General features: G+C 50.6%; 1 long non-coding RNA gene across 3 annotated transcripts; it reads left to right on the plus strand.

Moving 5' to 3' along the window:
- The first annotated feature begins 4722 nt into the window (after positions 1–4722).
- Positions 4723–14470, plus strand: LOC142605218 (uncharacterized). 3 transcript variants are annotated; one of them, XR_012838948.1, is made up of 3 exons: positions 4723–6273; positions 6377–6940; positions 7635–8102. It is a non-coding gene; the product is annotated as an uncharacterized LOC142605218 (long non-coding RNA). The 3 variants fall into 3 exon arrangements; XR_012838947.1 differs by lacking the exon at positions 7635–8102 and adding an exon at positions 13985–14470 and having other exon boundaries at positions 5288–6273; positions 6377–7027; XR_012838946.1 differs by having other exon boundaries at positions 5288–6273; positions 6377–7027.
- Positions 14471–15216: the final 746 nt, after the last annotated feature.

A 15216-nucleotide genomic window follows, 5' to 3' on the forward strand; every position in this document is an offset into this window, starting at 1 on the left:
TCCCTGTCCCCAGGCCACCCTACGGTCCCCATGTCTTCCGATCATCCCTGGGGTCCCCATCACCCCTTGGGGTCCCCACCACCCATTGGGCACCCATCACCCTTCAGATCCCCATTGTCCCTCAGAGTCCCGGCATCCCCATCACTCCCCAGGTCCCCATCACCCCCCAGGTCCCCGTCACCCCCCAGGTCCCCACCGCCCCCAGGACCCCATCACCCCCCAGGTCCCCGTCACCCCCCAGGTCCCCGTCACCCCCAGGTCCCCACCACCCCCAGGTCCCCGTCACCCCCCAGATCCCCGTCACCCCCAGGTCCCCATTGCCCCCAGGTCCCCGTCACCCCCCAGATCCCCGTCACCCCCAGGTCCCCGTCATCCCCAGGACCCCACCACCCCCAGGTCCCCATCACCCCCAGGTCCCCACCACCCCCAGGTCCCCATCACCCCCCAGGTCCCCATCACCCCCCAGGTCCCCGTCACCCCCAGGTCCCCGTCACCCCCCAGGTCCCCCAGCCCCGGCCCCGTGCCCCAGCACTGGCAGCACCCACCTGGCACCGTGCTGCTCCTCGGGGCTTTGCCGGCACCACGCACGTGGGTGTAAGGGGGGGACAGCGCAGTTTCCTTACCGGGAGGAAGCAACGAGCGCGGCGGCATCACCCCGCAGGCACCGCGGCATCGCCTTGGCCGTTACCGGCGGACGGCGGCGTCCAGACCGGGGACGTCATTGCGCATGCGCGGCTCCTCAGCCGCAGTACCGGCTTTTGGTCATCGGGCGGCAGCAGCGAACACGACAACGCACCCCAGTGCGCATGCCCAGACCCAGACCTGCAGTACTGAGCTTTGTTCGCCAGGCGGCAGCAGGGAGAGTAGGGTAACGCCCCCGCTGCGCATGCGCAGCTCAAGACCCGCAGTACCGACTTTTGGCCGCCGGGCGGCAGCTGAGGGCGGTGTCGCGCTCCACCGCGCATGCGCTACGCTCGAACTGCAGTACAGCGGTTCGTCCGCCGTTTCACCGCGTTTTCGGGGCGCTGCCACAGACGGAACTCCCCCCCTCCCCAGAAAGCCACATGAAACCGGCAACAAAATGACACTTCGCGTCGCGGCGGTAGCAAGGACTACGCCTCGCCACACACGCCCGAGAGCCAACGCGGCTGCCCGGCAGCGAAAACTACATCTCCCGGCATGCACCGGGAGCCAACATGGCCGAGCGGAAGCCCCGTGCCCCGGGACTACAACTCCCGGCATTCCCTGCTGCCTGACCCTGCGGGCACGCTGAGGGACGTCCGATCCCCTCACCTGCTCCCTCGGTGCGGCTCTACGGCCGCTCCTCTCCCCCCCTTGGCTCCCACCGGGGCAGGGCAGCACCAGCCCCCCCCCACCGCAGCCACCCCTTTGCAGGGAAGGGCCGTGGCCATCAGCTGGAACCCAGCAGGAGCTGGGGGGGGGGGGGCCCTATCGCCTGCCCCTCGCCCCGTGCAAAGGAGATGTCGAGTGTTCGTTCACACACGTAACAAGGCCTGGGGGTGAGTGTGCTCAGGGGCTGCCCCTGCGACACCTCTACGGTTGTTCCCGGAGCTGGTGGAACAGTTGGTCGGTCAGCTCCTGGCACGCCGGGTGCAGGCCCCTCTCTGGGGCAGGAAAGGCAAAGGAGGGCTCCTAGGGCAAACTGAAAGGGAACCGGCTGATCGTGAAGATCACTAAAAAGCACCCAGAAAACTGGGAGAGGGGAGAAAACTAAACGGAGAACTTTGTGGCCTGCTGCAGGACGAACACGGGGCGCGGAGGCTCACCAGAAGGGATGTAGCGGGCTCGGGGGCAACCCAAAATGGGAAAGGGCGGGTGAATTGAGGGCGCACCAAAATGCAAACGGGCCACAGGATGCCTCCCGAGTTTAAGGCCATCAGAAAGCAAACCGGGGAGGGGGGAGCTGTGGTGCACCTGGATGAAAAAGGTGGTTCCTGCAGGGCAAACGCAAGGCCCTGGGGTGTGTGGGAAGGCAAGTGGAAGACCGTTAAGGCACGTGTCTCTACAGCTTTATCATTGCGTGGGTGTCTTTCTCTCCTTTCCACCTTATTGTCATTGTTCCCACTGCTCTATCTTCAACTTCATTATTGAACTTCTCATGCAAGGACAGCATGTAAGCTGGGACTTTTTAGTAACCGACTTTAATTGACTTGCCTTGTCACATGTGCAGTGGCTGCTAGGACAAAGGTCTGAAAAAGTCCTGGGCATGACCAGGAGGGATATGGACGACAGGACAAGAAGCTGCTGTTTCACATTTCCAGAAAACCTTGGTGAACCCACATCCTCAGTACGGTATGCTGTCACATCCCCTGCATCTTATGAAAAACAAAGTTGTGAGTTGGAAAGGTACAAAGCTACCATCTTGTATAAGGTGAGCCTAAACGGGCTGCCGTTTCTAACATCCTTAACACCGGAGGCCACGAGAGGAAAAGACTCCGAAAAGAGGCAAGACTTACATGCTCCCCCTAAATAGCATCTCCCGTTGCCACTGCGAGGGACAGAATACTGGTGTAAGCCTTATGACAACAGCTCCAGCTCAGCAGGATGTTTTACACGTTCTTAGGACCTGTGGTACAGAAAAGAATGGAATGGAAAAGTGCTTATGTTTTAATTACTTTGACAGCCTCTGCCTTGTGGACTGTTCTGTTGGATCAGTTTCTTTGTATCACAGTTAGACCTCTTTCTCCGCTGAAATGGCAAACGCCAGTCCCGATAGTTGAAACACTGGAATGATTAGGAATGCCACAATTAGTTGGCAAAGGGAAACATCTGTAAATTTTTGAGCCTCTAAACACAAAATAACTCAGAAATAAAGATCAAAATTTTATTTCTATAAATGCCATAGTACAGAAAAGTGTTAACAATTTTAAACAGTTCACTACAATTAAATGAGTATGCGTTATAAATGTTTTGTATTAAGAACAATTTCATTCAAAAAATCATTTCTGTCCGTACACTCAAAACATTAATGGCATCCATAAACTAATATGAATTAAAATTCCATATTTATTTAGGGTCTGATGATAATCAGTTACAGAAGCACAATGTGACAGTAGTAATATTACCACCTACATTTAATCCTAGCATACTCTGGATGGCAATACAGAACACAACAAGTATGTCTTTAATAATCTGCTATTCAAAGACAACTAATAATAAGCCTGTAATGTGCAGCTTGGGATCTGCCTGTAATTAGCATACTTTTAGTTAAATTACAGCTCCTAAGTGTAAAAACCCTGAGAAATCACAATTTTAATCTGTTATTCCCCAGGCTAAAATAATTGTGAGAACATAATGGCATTCACATTAAAAATTACATTCTTGAATAAATTAACACAGCACTTTGCCAAATACCAAAATGAATCTTGAAAATCTCTTTAGTTTGCTTCTGTGTATTTTGTGAATCCAGCAAATTACTGCTCTGTAGTCTTGCTACAATATAATTTTCACGTATCCAGTTTCTAGGTAGTGTATATAGCACAAGAACAAATACTTACTCAGGTCAGGTTTCCCTTCTGACTTCTTCCAAATAGTCATCTCTAATCAACTGCATATATTTTATTATCCTCCATTTTAAAGTACTGGTGTAAAGTACATACTTATTTGTATTTGCAGTTGACTTGCTTTAATAAGAGAAAACTTTGAGTATAATTCATTACAGTAAGAATTCTGTGAAGAACAACCGTATTATTTCTGTATGACTGCAATGTATGATGCTGTGTTGTTCAAGTGATTACCTAAAAATTTGTCTACAACTATAGCAAGCTGCCTGGTCTGAGAATTTCACACATAGGTACATTTCTTTGGTACGTGGTTTTTCCTTCTCCACGAAATGGTTTGTCGATAGTTTTTAAATGTAATTCAGCACCAAAGAACCTTACAAGGAACACCTACAAAACTTCCAGTACTGATATTACTACAGGACACACATAATTACTTTCAAGATTCATCACTGTAAAACCACAAAAACATACAACTGTTTAAAAAGCAAGAGACTAAACATCTTAGTTCATTTCCTCTGTAAACGCAGCACACACAAACTGTGAACGTCTGTGATGATTCACACTGCAAGTGCTATTTACGTTCCTTTTGTTGTCGGTGTCACGAGATTAGGAAAATTGCCAGTTACTACAAAAAAATAAAAGGGGGGCGGGGGCAAAAGATGGCCCTAGGACCATAGGCAACTACACGAACACACACGTGAAGAACTCTGAACTTTGACAAGACGGCACGGAACAACGCTTTGTACCTCCTGGATAACAAATGTCACACGTGGGCGGCACGATGTGGCCCAAGCTGGTTTCTTCTAAAATAGCAAAGGGAAAATTTTTGCAAAGGCGCTTCCAAACGTTTCCGTGAGTGTGCTGGCTGCAGGCACGCGGGGCGGTGGGCACGCGGGGCGGCGGGCACACCAGGGTGGCAGGTACATGGGGTGGCAGGTTCAGCAGGCAGCGGGCACACCCAGCTGAAGGTACACGGGGCTGGGGGCACACCCGGGGGGCTGAAGGGGGGGGGGGGGCACACCCAGGGGGGTTGAAGGGGGGGGGGGGGCACACCCGGGGGGCTGAAGGGGGGAGGGGCACACCCGGGGGGCACACCCGGGGGGCTGAAGGGGGGGGACACACACACCCGGGGGGCTTAAGGGGGGGGGGGGGCACACCCGGGGGGTTGAAGGGGGGGGCCCACACCGGCTAGCGGACACGCGCCCCTGCTCACCGCCAGGCGGCGCCCTGGCGCTGCAGCCGACCCCGCTCTCTGCTGCCCCCTGGCGAGCGCGGAGCGATACAGCGGCCGGCCAACCCGCGCATGCGCCGTGCGCCCCGTGTGTCCGCCCCCTGCCCGCCCTCCGCCGCTCACGCGCAGCAGTGACCGCACCGGGACAGCAGGGGGCAGCAGAGACCGGGCGGAGGCGCTGCCCGTCCGAGCGCGCGCCGCCGGAGCGGGGGGGGGGGGGGGGGGGGGGGTCTGCAGCTCCCGGCGGCCCGGAGCGACGGCAGCGGACAGAGGCAGGGTATGCTGACGGTGACCGAGCACCGGGACGGGGCGGCGAGCACAAACGTTACCTCACCCGCCACCGAAACACCGGAGAACTTGCCGGCGCCGAGCAGCCATGCGCACGCCGGAGCCCGGATGTTGTACTACTAATGACGGCAGTCCTGGCACCGGCGGACGAAACGCGCATGCACCGTGCGGGCGTCTACCCTAGCAGGCCGCGATCGAGAGCGGCAGAGCGCCGCAGGCTGTCGTGCACGTGCGTAGAGCCGTGCACCCGAACGCGCGGCGGAAACCGCCGCCACTCCCGGGGGCGCAACGCGAAAAACCGCGCCGGCTGCGTGCGCTGCTGCGCCAAAACCACGTGGTGCAAAGAACGGACCAATGGGATGACGCGCCGCGCCCGCGACGGGACGGTCTGTAGTGCCAGAGCGCAAACGAGCGTGGGCGCATGCGTCCTCCGCGTGCCTGCAGCACCCACCTCCGCCCGCGCGAGGGCACCCACACACCCCACACACACACACCCCCCCACACACACACCCCCCCCCCACCCCGAGCACGGCACCGCCCACGCGTGACGCACCGCGCTCCGATCGCGCGAGGGCGGCCGTGAGCGCGTCCGGCTGCGGGGCCGCCGTGACGTTCGGCTCCCGAGAGCTCCGCTCCCCGCACACGTAGGAGCGCCCTCTGCCACCCCCCCCCGCGCCTCCTCCTGCTGCCGCTCCTGCGTGGAGTCCCGGGGACGGGCGGGTTCGTTCCACGGAGCTGAGAAACGGGCCCGAGCGCGACGAGACCGCGCGGCCCACCTCACAGGCGCTGAGGAGGAGACGGCGGGCGGAGGCGGTGCCGGTCGGTGGGCAGCGAAGCAGGGCAGCGGTGAGTACGGGGGCTGCAGCGCGCGGGAGCAGGCCGTGTACGTCTTCTGGCAGCGTTCGCCGAGCGGCAGCGAAGCTCGCCGAGCGGAGCTTTAGCAAAGAGCCCTCCGCGCTGTAACGTTCGTTTGCTCGGTGAACCTGTGGGAAGGAACTCGAAAGAGTCTTGAAATGATTCTCCCAAGAGAGACCAGCTCTGAGCATCGCCAAACCGTCCAAAAAATGTGGCGAAGACCTCAAGGCATGCCGCCGTGGTTCCAGGGAACCATCAAAAGCTTCAGACACCCAAGATGACCCCCTACACCAGCCCGAATGTGGCAGCGAAGTGGTAGGAACTGCCCTGCAGACCCCCAAAGGAGCTCCCCCACACTGAGAACAGAGCTCAAAGGTGAGTAGAAGCCCTAGGGACCCCTGCAAACATCCCAGACACCCTGAAAAAGTCCCAGAGAGAGATCACAGTACCCACAGACCCACAAGTGTCCCCCCCACAGGCCCCTGGAACAGCCCCACAGAGGTGACCAGAGCACTTCAAGGATCCCAGGCTCCCTGGAACCAAAAAGAGCCACAGAGGAAAAAAACTTGCCCTGCAGACCCCAAAATGTCTGCACAGGCACACAGAGTCAGGGGAGGAGACCCCCGCACCATAAAGTGTGCAGGCGCGTGCATGCACGCTCACACGTGCAGGCACGTGTCGTGCACCCCTGGCGTAGCCCCAGTGAGGGAGCAGCTCTGTCTCACAGCCAGCGTGAACGCAGGCGCGTACACCCACCCGCAGACAGTTAACTTCACCTGCAGACAGATGGATGCTGTGACCAGGGAAAGAGGGATGGGTAGGGTACTGCAGGCGTAACAGCCTCCCCCCTCGCATGCAGACATTGGTGCACGTACACTCATCCGTGAACGCTGAGAACACAGGCAGCAGCATGGACAAAGGCGCTGTGCGGTAATCCTCCACTTGCTGCATCCCACAACGTGCCCAACAGCCCAGATGCACACACAGAGCATCCTGTCTCCTCCGCATGCTAACACCAAGGAACCTCTCGCCGCATGCACGGGTAACTGCAAACCTGCACCCAAGACCCCGCTACGGACCCGAGGGGCCCAGCCCAGCCCACACCTCACCCACTGAACAACCTGCTCAGGTACCTCCACCCACCCCTTGGAGCTTCCGCTTGCAGCCTCCATCCTTCCTCACACCCTGCCTACTCCTTCCATACCCGAAGGCCTGATGGTGCCCCGCTAGAGCAGGCGTGATTCTTAAAGAGAGCTGACTAATGAATCCAGAAGCTGCTGTTGGTTTCAATGCACTTTTTTTTTTCTTTTTTTTTTTTTCTTCTCTCCTTTCTTTCCTGGGCCAGGGCAAGTCAAAGTCCTGCCAGGAGATCACAGGCAGCCAGTGTTAAAGGAGTACCTGCTGCCCAAGCATTCACACGCCATTCGTGGTGTTGCACACGCACACTTACTCTTGGGTGTGCTTCCTCCTTCTTCAGGCTCAACCCTAGGTTTCCCACAGCAGAGTCCCAGGCATCGGATTTTCTAAAATAATTTAATTGAAAGGTGCAGCAGCAGGATCAGGCCAGGCTGGGTGCCTCCAAAGAGAGGGACCCAGAACAAAGAAATCCGGGGGCCGTTACACCCTTGGGTCCCATACACCCGCCCCTCACGCACTGTCCACGTGTCCCTTAGTCCAATGGTGATTTTTGGTCTGGGGTCTTCCAACATCTAATCGGATTCTTCTTCTGTGTCCAGGCAGGCAAGCTCTTACCTTGTTCACTTGCAGTTTCGACAGTTTTCCCTGAAGGCTGGAGCCTACTGATCTTCTGGTTTACACTCCTTGTGCACCCGCCCTTGCTGGTGGAACGTGGAGAACTGAAGAGTCCCAGACTTGGAAGAAGTGTGCAACATGCTCTAGGTGATCCTAGAGTTATTCCTGTGCAACCTGCTCGAGGTGATCCTGCTCTAGCAGGGGGGTTGGACTAGATGATCTCCAGAGGTCCCTTCCAACCCCAACCAGTCTGTGAATCTGTGAAAAACACTACCGAGATGTCAGTGTGATATCAAAATACTTTCCCATACTAAAAGACTAAACACAGCACTGTACTAGCTGTTAGGAAAACTACTAGGAAAATTACTGAGAAAAATACCTCTATCGTGGCCTAAGGCTTCAGCAAATCCAGCCACTCTTGCTAAGTAAAGCTAAGCAAACAGCACAAATCACTCTCTATTATATTCCTAAGCCATTTATTCTAATTAATACCTACTTTTTACATTAAACAACTAATATCCCTCAGCCCACAGTAACATTTGCAGGGAGCACACTAGGTTGAGAGAAATCATGCCTTGCAGAGAAGCAAGCGACGACTCTCTGCTCCCCCCTGCCTCTGGCAGCCCCACGCTCATCCAATAAAACGTGGCTGTGCAGCGGTGCTGGGGGACGCGGAGCTGATGCAGTCGTGATGCAGGCAGCAAGGAGCACCCCAACATGGTCTGAGCATCCTGGGAAGCGCATCAGCCTCCTGCTGGACCCGTGTTGGAGTCCGAAAGGCTGGAAGCCACCCGGCTGAGCCTCGCTCTTTGCCCTGAGGTAATCTAACATCGGTGTGAAGTCAAGGGCTAGCTTGTGCGTGTCTTACTGCAATGGGAAAAGGAAATGCAGGGAGCGACCCGTCCTCTGCTGGGTCTTTGGGTGGTCTGTGCGTCAGTCCCAGCCGTGTCCGGCCACCCATCCCGTTCTCCTGCAGCACGGGACGGGACCACGTGGGCACCGAGAGGCCAACTGCAAACGGTGAAGGGAGGTAAAGAGACATCTGGAGTCCTGGGGGTTGAGGGCAGGATGGTGGGTGGATTGAAGGTGCTGTGAGTACTGGAGCATTGTTTGGGGGTGGGCGTGCGCTGGTCCATATTGGGAAGGAACCGCAGACCAGAATGGGAGAAGAAAAGCCGGGGAGGATCCAATAGGCCATCCAGGCTAACTCCAGGCTGCCTGCAGCCATTGCTGGGTGATGTCATCCTCCCCTTTGCCCAGCACCTTCTGGCAGGGTCATCCTCAATGGGCGGACAAGAGAAATCTTGGTGACAAAGAGGAACGTCCTTGCCATGGCCCTTGTCCACCATAGGCATGGAAAAATTTGCTGCAGGCTCCAGCAAGGTTTGACTTTGAGTGCTTTGTGTTCCCAGGCGTAAAGGTGATGAAATAAACTATAGCATGTAGTGATGCAAATATGGCTGCTGAAGGAGGAAGGGGAATCTCGGGAGACGGGAGTGTCTCTTGCTCTCCTGTCTCTCCCCAGGAACACCTCTTAAAAGAGAAATACCTAGGCTGGGTTTACACAGGGATGTCCCATCTGACCCCTTCCCACCCTCCCCTCCCCTCACTCCAGTGTCTGATCTATTCTGTGGGCTTCATTAGCTAAATTAAGAGGAGTCCCAGTATCAATTAACGCACGGTCCCTGACACAGCGGCGCAAAACACTGGTTAGAGTGGGGGTGTTGATCTCTGTGTTACCTCGATTCCATCCACCCCGCTGCCCCCAACCAAAGATAGCAAAGGGTCCGCAGGAACCCAACAGATCCAACAGATCCTGGGAGCGCTCCCTCCTACCATCCTTGGTGACCTCAGAGATGCTGCGTAACCTCGTCTGCAGGACAGCTTGTGCAGGACAACTTTAACTGTGTGCAAACAGCACTCAAGGAGCATCTACAGAAGTGAAGAGTATAAAGCAGAATCGTTATCAGATACAAACAAGAACTGTGATTTAATGGGCTAGCAGGATAACCAGTAATATGCTCACCGCCCGTTTTCCCGATGAAATGCAGAGAATTGCCGCTGCCCAGGCAGCTGTCGGTTAGAGAAGGATTGGCTTCTGCTCCTGGTGTTTCTGAGACACTAGCTGCCAATCCCTCAAGTTTTCTTTCAAAATTATCAATGTTTTTACTATTTTAATGCTTTCTGTGGGTCCCTGTGGGTGGGTAACCCCCATGAACCCTCTTTCTCAAATCCTTGCGTGCTACTAGCCAGTCCCATTTCAGGCTCACGCGTCTGTGCTTCCACAATCTTGCACGGCTGTACAGTATAAACTTCCTCACAGCTCTCTCCAACAACTTAGCAATTTCCTGAGAAGTCTTGAGTGCATGTAATGAAACTATCAAACCCAGGTCTTGAATCAGACCGCAGCGAAATGAACCCTGCAGAGTGAGGGAAGAAGATTACAAATCTTACTTAAGGGTTAGAGCTCAAGAGTTGTGTCTTTCAGGAGTTTATAATTTACTTTAGCAAACCACTGATGCTAAACAGAAGAGTCTGAATCCTAAATGATAAGGGATGATGCCTGAGACTACAGCGATCGATAACCCATAAGTTCTTGATCGTAGCGATATCCTGTAAGTTGTAAACTCCCGGCAATATATGGCAAACACTGAAGGCGAAACCATCAGCCCTGAGCAATAACCACCACATGCTGTTACAGCTGGTTTACGACTTTTTTTTTTTTTTTTCTTTTCTTTGAAGGACGGTTGTGCAGACTAGTAGCTTCTGGCTGCAAAATGGTGTTTCTGAGAAGTCTCATACGCTATTGACGTGTTTAACATGTTTACAGTTCCAAAGACCTTCTCCTATGCTGAATAAAGGCACCGGACAGTGCTTCGGATGACCAGGCTTAGTAAAAAAGGAGTCGAAACAATGCCGAATTACATGAGAGCTCATATTAACTCAAAGGTTACTTTTAGCATTCAGAATCGGCAGACTGATTGGTCAAAGGCAAGACAACTGACTGACTGATAGCTATTGCTGGTGTAAATGTGTTCTGGGCAGAATTGGGAGTATTTTACCACATCTAAGGGAGAAAAGACATTAGAACATTCCGACCTACAGGCAATTCCGTAGCTATAGCTATTGCAAACAACGATACGTGGTATACACAGAGAAGAACACTTAAGGATACTTTACATACTAGAAGGCAATTCTCTTTAGGGGAAAAAAACCCCAAGAACATAATAGCTTGTATGATTTTATGTAAGCTGACACTTTCAACATGAAGTTGGAACAGAAAATATCTGTGCCTTTACGCGCATCTTTGCAATAGGTAATATCCCAAATTCAATCCAATAAAACAATTAGGTGAGGGGTTTTTTTATGGGTAAGTAACTGTTGTGATACCTTGTAGTATAGGCTTAGGGAAGGCTCACAGTACTCCTGTATTACCAGAGACACAAAAAAAGGCATTGTGATAAACATAAAAATAAAAGCCAAGTTAGGACCGAATAACACATCTGATGAAAGACAAAGAATTCAGATAGACCCAGTAATTTTCTGATGGTTCTTTCCCTCACAACAATTACTTCATTTTTCACAAAGCAGCATCATCTAGCCTCAACAGCTAAACTCGACAAGCATTTTTGCCTCCTGGGGTTTTCCAGGGGTTATTTTGACTACTGATAAAGCCTGTAGTGTTATGAAATTAAGTTACATTAAATGAACAGAGAGCATTAATCTGGGCAAATTACTTCCAACAATTAGAAAACCACGGCTCTGGCAAAGTCAGACAATAGTTTCCATTAGAGAACAGAAAAATAATGCCATATATAACCTCCTTTCTCTTAGACCCTACAGCTCAAGGAAGGTTTTCGTTCTACTGGGATACAATTTAGAAAATATTTCCTGGATCTCCGCTAGACTTGATGCCTAACCTTCCCTATTAAGTTATCCGTAAGTGCCTGGGATGATGGATGAAAACACAACTTTTCTTTTGGGGAAAGTGACCCTGCTTTAGTGACTTTAGCGAACTTCAGGCAGTATTTTCCTTTCAATTATTTACCATCAACAAGCTTGCTTTTTTTTTGGTCACTGAATCCGTAGTGCGGCAGAGAGTTAAAAAAAGAGTCTCTTTATCATTGTCCGTCTTTATTATCTATGTGGCCCGTATTCACAGAAACATCTCGGCACATCAGTATAGCTTCTGGGAACGGTCACCCATGTTATTTATCTTATTATTAGAAAATGCTTTTGAGACACATTTACAGGAAATCCCCATATGATAACTCCCTTGAGTAAGTGCATGTTTCTCCACGGAGTTTCTCTGAATTAACAAGGACAGAGGGTTTAGCAGTTAAATATACTTCCCTATTAGGTCCTCCTGACCGCGGAACGTGTCATCCCAAATTGGATGTCATCGCGACAGTCTGTAATACCAAGCGTCGCAATGTTAAGCCGATCGCCCTCCCTTCTTTCCGGACTGTCAGTAAAACACAGCAATACTACTGAGCGGTGCTACTCCTGCTTTGTGGGCTGGGGCAAGCCTCCCTCTTTGTCCTGCGCGAAGGAAAAAGTATGCAACACGACGGACCCAAGCATCCCAAAGCAAAGTGAAAAGTCCTCAAGTGTTACACATAGTGCCAGAATAATCTTTCCAAAAGCATTATTGGTGGGACACGCGCGTCAGGCCCTGTAGAGGAAAAAAGCTAGTGGATTTATCCAAATGCTTTCAGCAAGTGCTCAGCTCCATCTGCCAGCAAGCAATATTCCTAAACTGGCGGTCTGAGAAGAAAAAAATCTCTTGTTATGATAGCATTTTTCATTCTGATCACCAGAAAGTTTGTGCCGAATGTTGAAGACAAAAACAAAGCCTTCATTGAGGCAAATGTGGAGAGTGCCTCATTCATGAGAGAAGGAGAAAAGGAATCAGGAAGATAATATGACATTTCACAGGCATGCAAATCTCACTGAATAGCAGCGCAAGAGCACTTTGCTGAAATACTATCCATAGTAAATTGCCTGCACACAGTCGATTCACAGATGTCTTTGCTCTGTCAATCTCAAGTAGCTATTCTCTCAGTAGTTTAAGAGTAAATACACACTTGTGACGCATCCAGATATCACTGACTGCATTCAAGTGTCTATCATACAAAACACTCTTGAGTTCAGTGAGGCACTCTCAGGCACAGAAATTTTTTAGTTCTTAAAGGTCAGTAATGACAGCTTCATTCTACTGTTCCGTGCTAAGGAGTTTTTCCATGCGAAGCTCTAGTGTCGTCCGAGAGAGCGGCACAGAACCAGCTCTCCCAGCTGTAGAAGTGATAGTTCAGAGTCAGCAACCTCTGCTCAGAACCAGCTGTGAGATGGCCCTCAAATGACAGAACTCGCCTCAAAAAATTCACTAGACTGTATGTTCCGTAAGACCGATTCCTTAGGCTATCGCAGCTTTCAACAGAAAATGCAAGCTGTTTATCAATAGGTCACTCTTAAGTTCTGAATAATTACAGAGTTACATATAGAAATAATTACGAAAGGTGGTTCTGGCATGGCAAAACTAAATATACTTCGTAAATTCATTTAGGATTCAGTGAGCCTGAGGCAAAGCGATCGGGATAAGAATAACGTGTCTTAGGCAGTGTCTTCAGTTCCCCACCCTGCACGCAGAAGGGTATCTGGAGGTCTTTGCTTACGCTTCTGTTGCATTTTTAAGTCTTTCAAGGGCCTGCTGCTTTCTGTAGCACTACACCTAAATTTCAGGTTTCTTGACACATCATTGTCAAGTGCATTGAGAAAGATGTTTCTTTGTGTAAAAATGTATGCGTACATCCTCCCGTGTTGTCCTCCGTGGGACATCTCGTCTACGCCAAGGGGCTTGTGGAAGATACAGTTGATTATCTTTGAATAACTGAAGAAAAATGTAAGAAGTAAACTGTGAGAACTTGCAGGTGTTTCATCATCCAGTTTGTACCTAAAATTACTAAATTAGGTGCGTCAGCGTGGGGAGGAAATGGACAATTTGAATGCCTGGAGAAAAGCGGGCCAACCATCACATGTCCCTAGCATGGCTGGCCGTCAGTAGAAAACATGGTTTGGAGCACAGGCAGCGACTGTAGGCAAGTTTCATTTTTAAACATTGGTTCGCTCTATGTGGCCAGTGAATAAAAGGTCATTGGAATTTCAACTTCAAATTCAATCAATTGATCCCTTCAGGCCAGTTAAATGATTGCAAGTTAGAAAGATGAATAAGACCTTGTATTGTGTAGAAAAATCACTACACCATAGCTGCCATAAATTTGAACTACTTGCATTCATGGAAATGTAATGGAACCTTACTTGTGTTTGTTCTTAGGATCATAGGAAAATTCGGCTTGGAAAGGACCTAAGGAGGTCTCCAGGCTCCTGCTCGAAGCAGGGTCAGGAATAAGGTCAGACCAAGTTACTCGGAGCTTGTGAAAAGGAATTCAAGAAAGCAACCTCTAAATGAAAACCAAGGGGGAAAGTATCCCTTCCCCCTTGATTCCATCACCACCGCTGCTTAAAAGACTGTAGAGAACTAACCTTAGAAGTACATTTGCAGCAGTCATTTGTTACCTGTATTCATTTATCAAATCCCTTGTAAAGGAAGTAATAATGGGAGAACAGAGTTAACGTCTGGGGAAAAAAAATGAAATGCAGCTTGCTGTTATTTGTGACATTCATTAATCTAATGCTGACAAATTTGAAAAGTGATCTTTTTTAGCTTTTGTATCATTATTTTTGTAATGTCACAGGGTTTTTTTTTAAGGAGAACCTGTTAAGACCGTGTTTAAAAAAGTTGCAACATAAATTCTTAAGAGTGGGGAAAATGTTACGTCGTCTTGTACTGATTTGATCATAGCCAACCTCGGTTCTAATGATGGAGCTGAAAGAACCTTTTTTTCTCTCCCTGTCCGTGCCTGATAATCTAGTCCCTTTATATGGAAGTGAGAGATGAGATATTAGTTAATTATAGTGACTTCCTGAAGTATCGGAGCTCTATGTTAATGAGTCATTACACAGTATTATAGTTCCTCTGACAGACAAAAACAAGCAAGCAAACAACCCAAACCCCTGAAATCAAACAGGAAGGTTCCTACTACATCTTGTACTACCTCCAGTTCTAGTCCAAAAGCATTCCTTGTGCCCACCCCCTCAAGACCGAGAATTTGAATTAGTCAGCTAGAAAAATGCCAGTTTTCTTACTGGAAATGAAATAAGACCATAAGCCTAAGAAGTAGGAAAACAAAGAATCTTCTTATAAGAGTACAGAGATTGATGCTAAATGCATGTTTATATATCACTTCTGAAGAATATAAATACCAGCTTACCATATATTAGTCCCGTCACTTAATCGAAGTTATTTGCTTTCCATCTGCACAGGTTGAGCTGTATATTCTAGAATACAAAAGTTACTCTATTGTATGGTTTCAGCAGGCCGATTCCCTGCTGGAAATCAATGGATGACTCAAAGCAAAGACAAAAGGCAGCTTTCTGTGAAAGTCTTGAGAATATTGGGTAACACTCTGCTGCCCAAGGCACTCAGACACATTATAGCATCCATTT

Source organism: Balearica regulorum, chromosome 25, assembly GCF_011004875.1.
Source record: "Balearica regulorum gibbericeps isolate bBalReg1 chromosome 25, bBalReg1.pri, whole genome shotgun sequence".
In the NCBI taxonomy this organism is placed as follows: Eukaryota; Metazoa; Chordata; class Aves; order Gruiformes; family Gruidae; genus Balearica; species Balearica regulorum.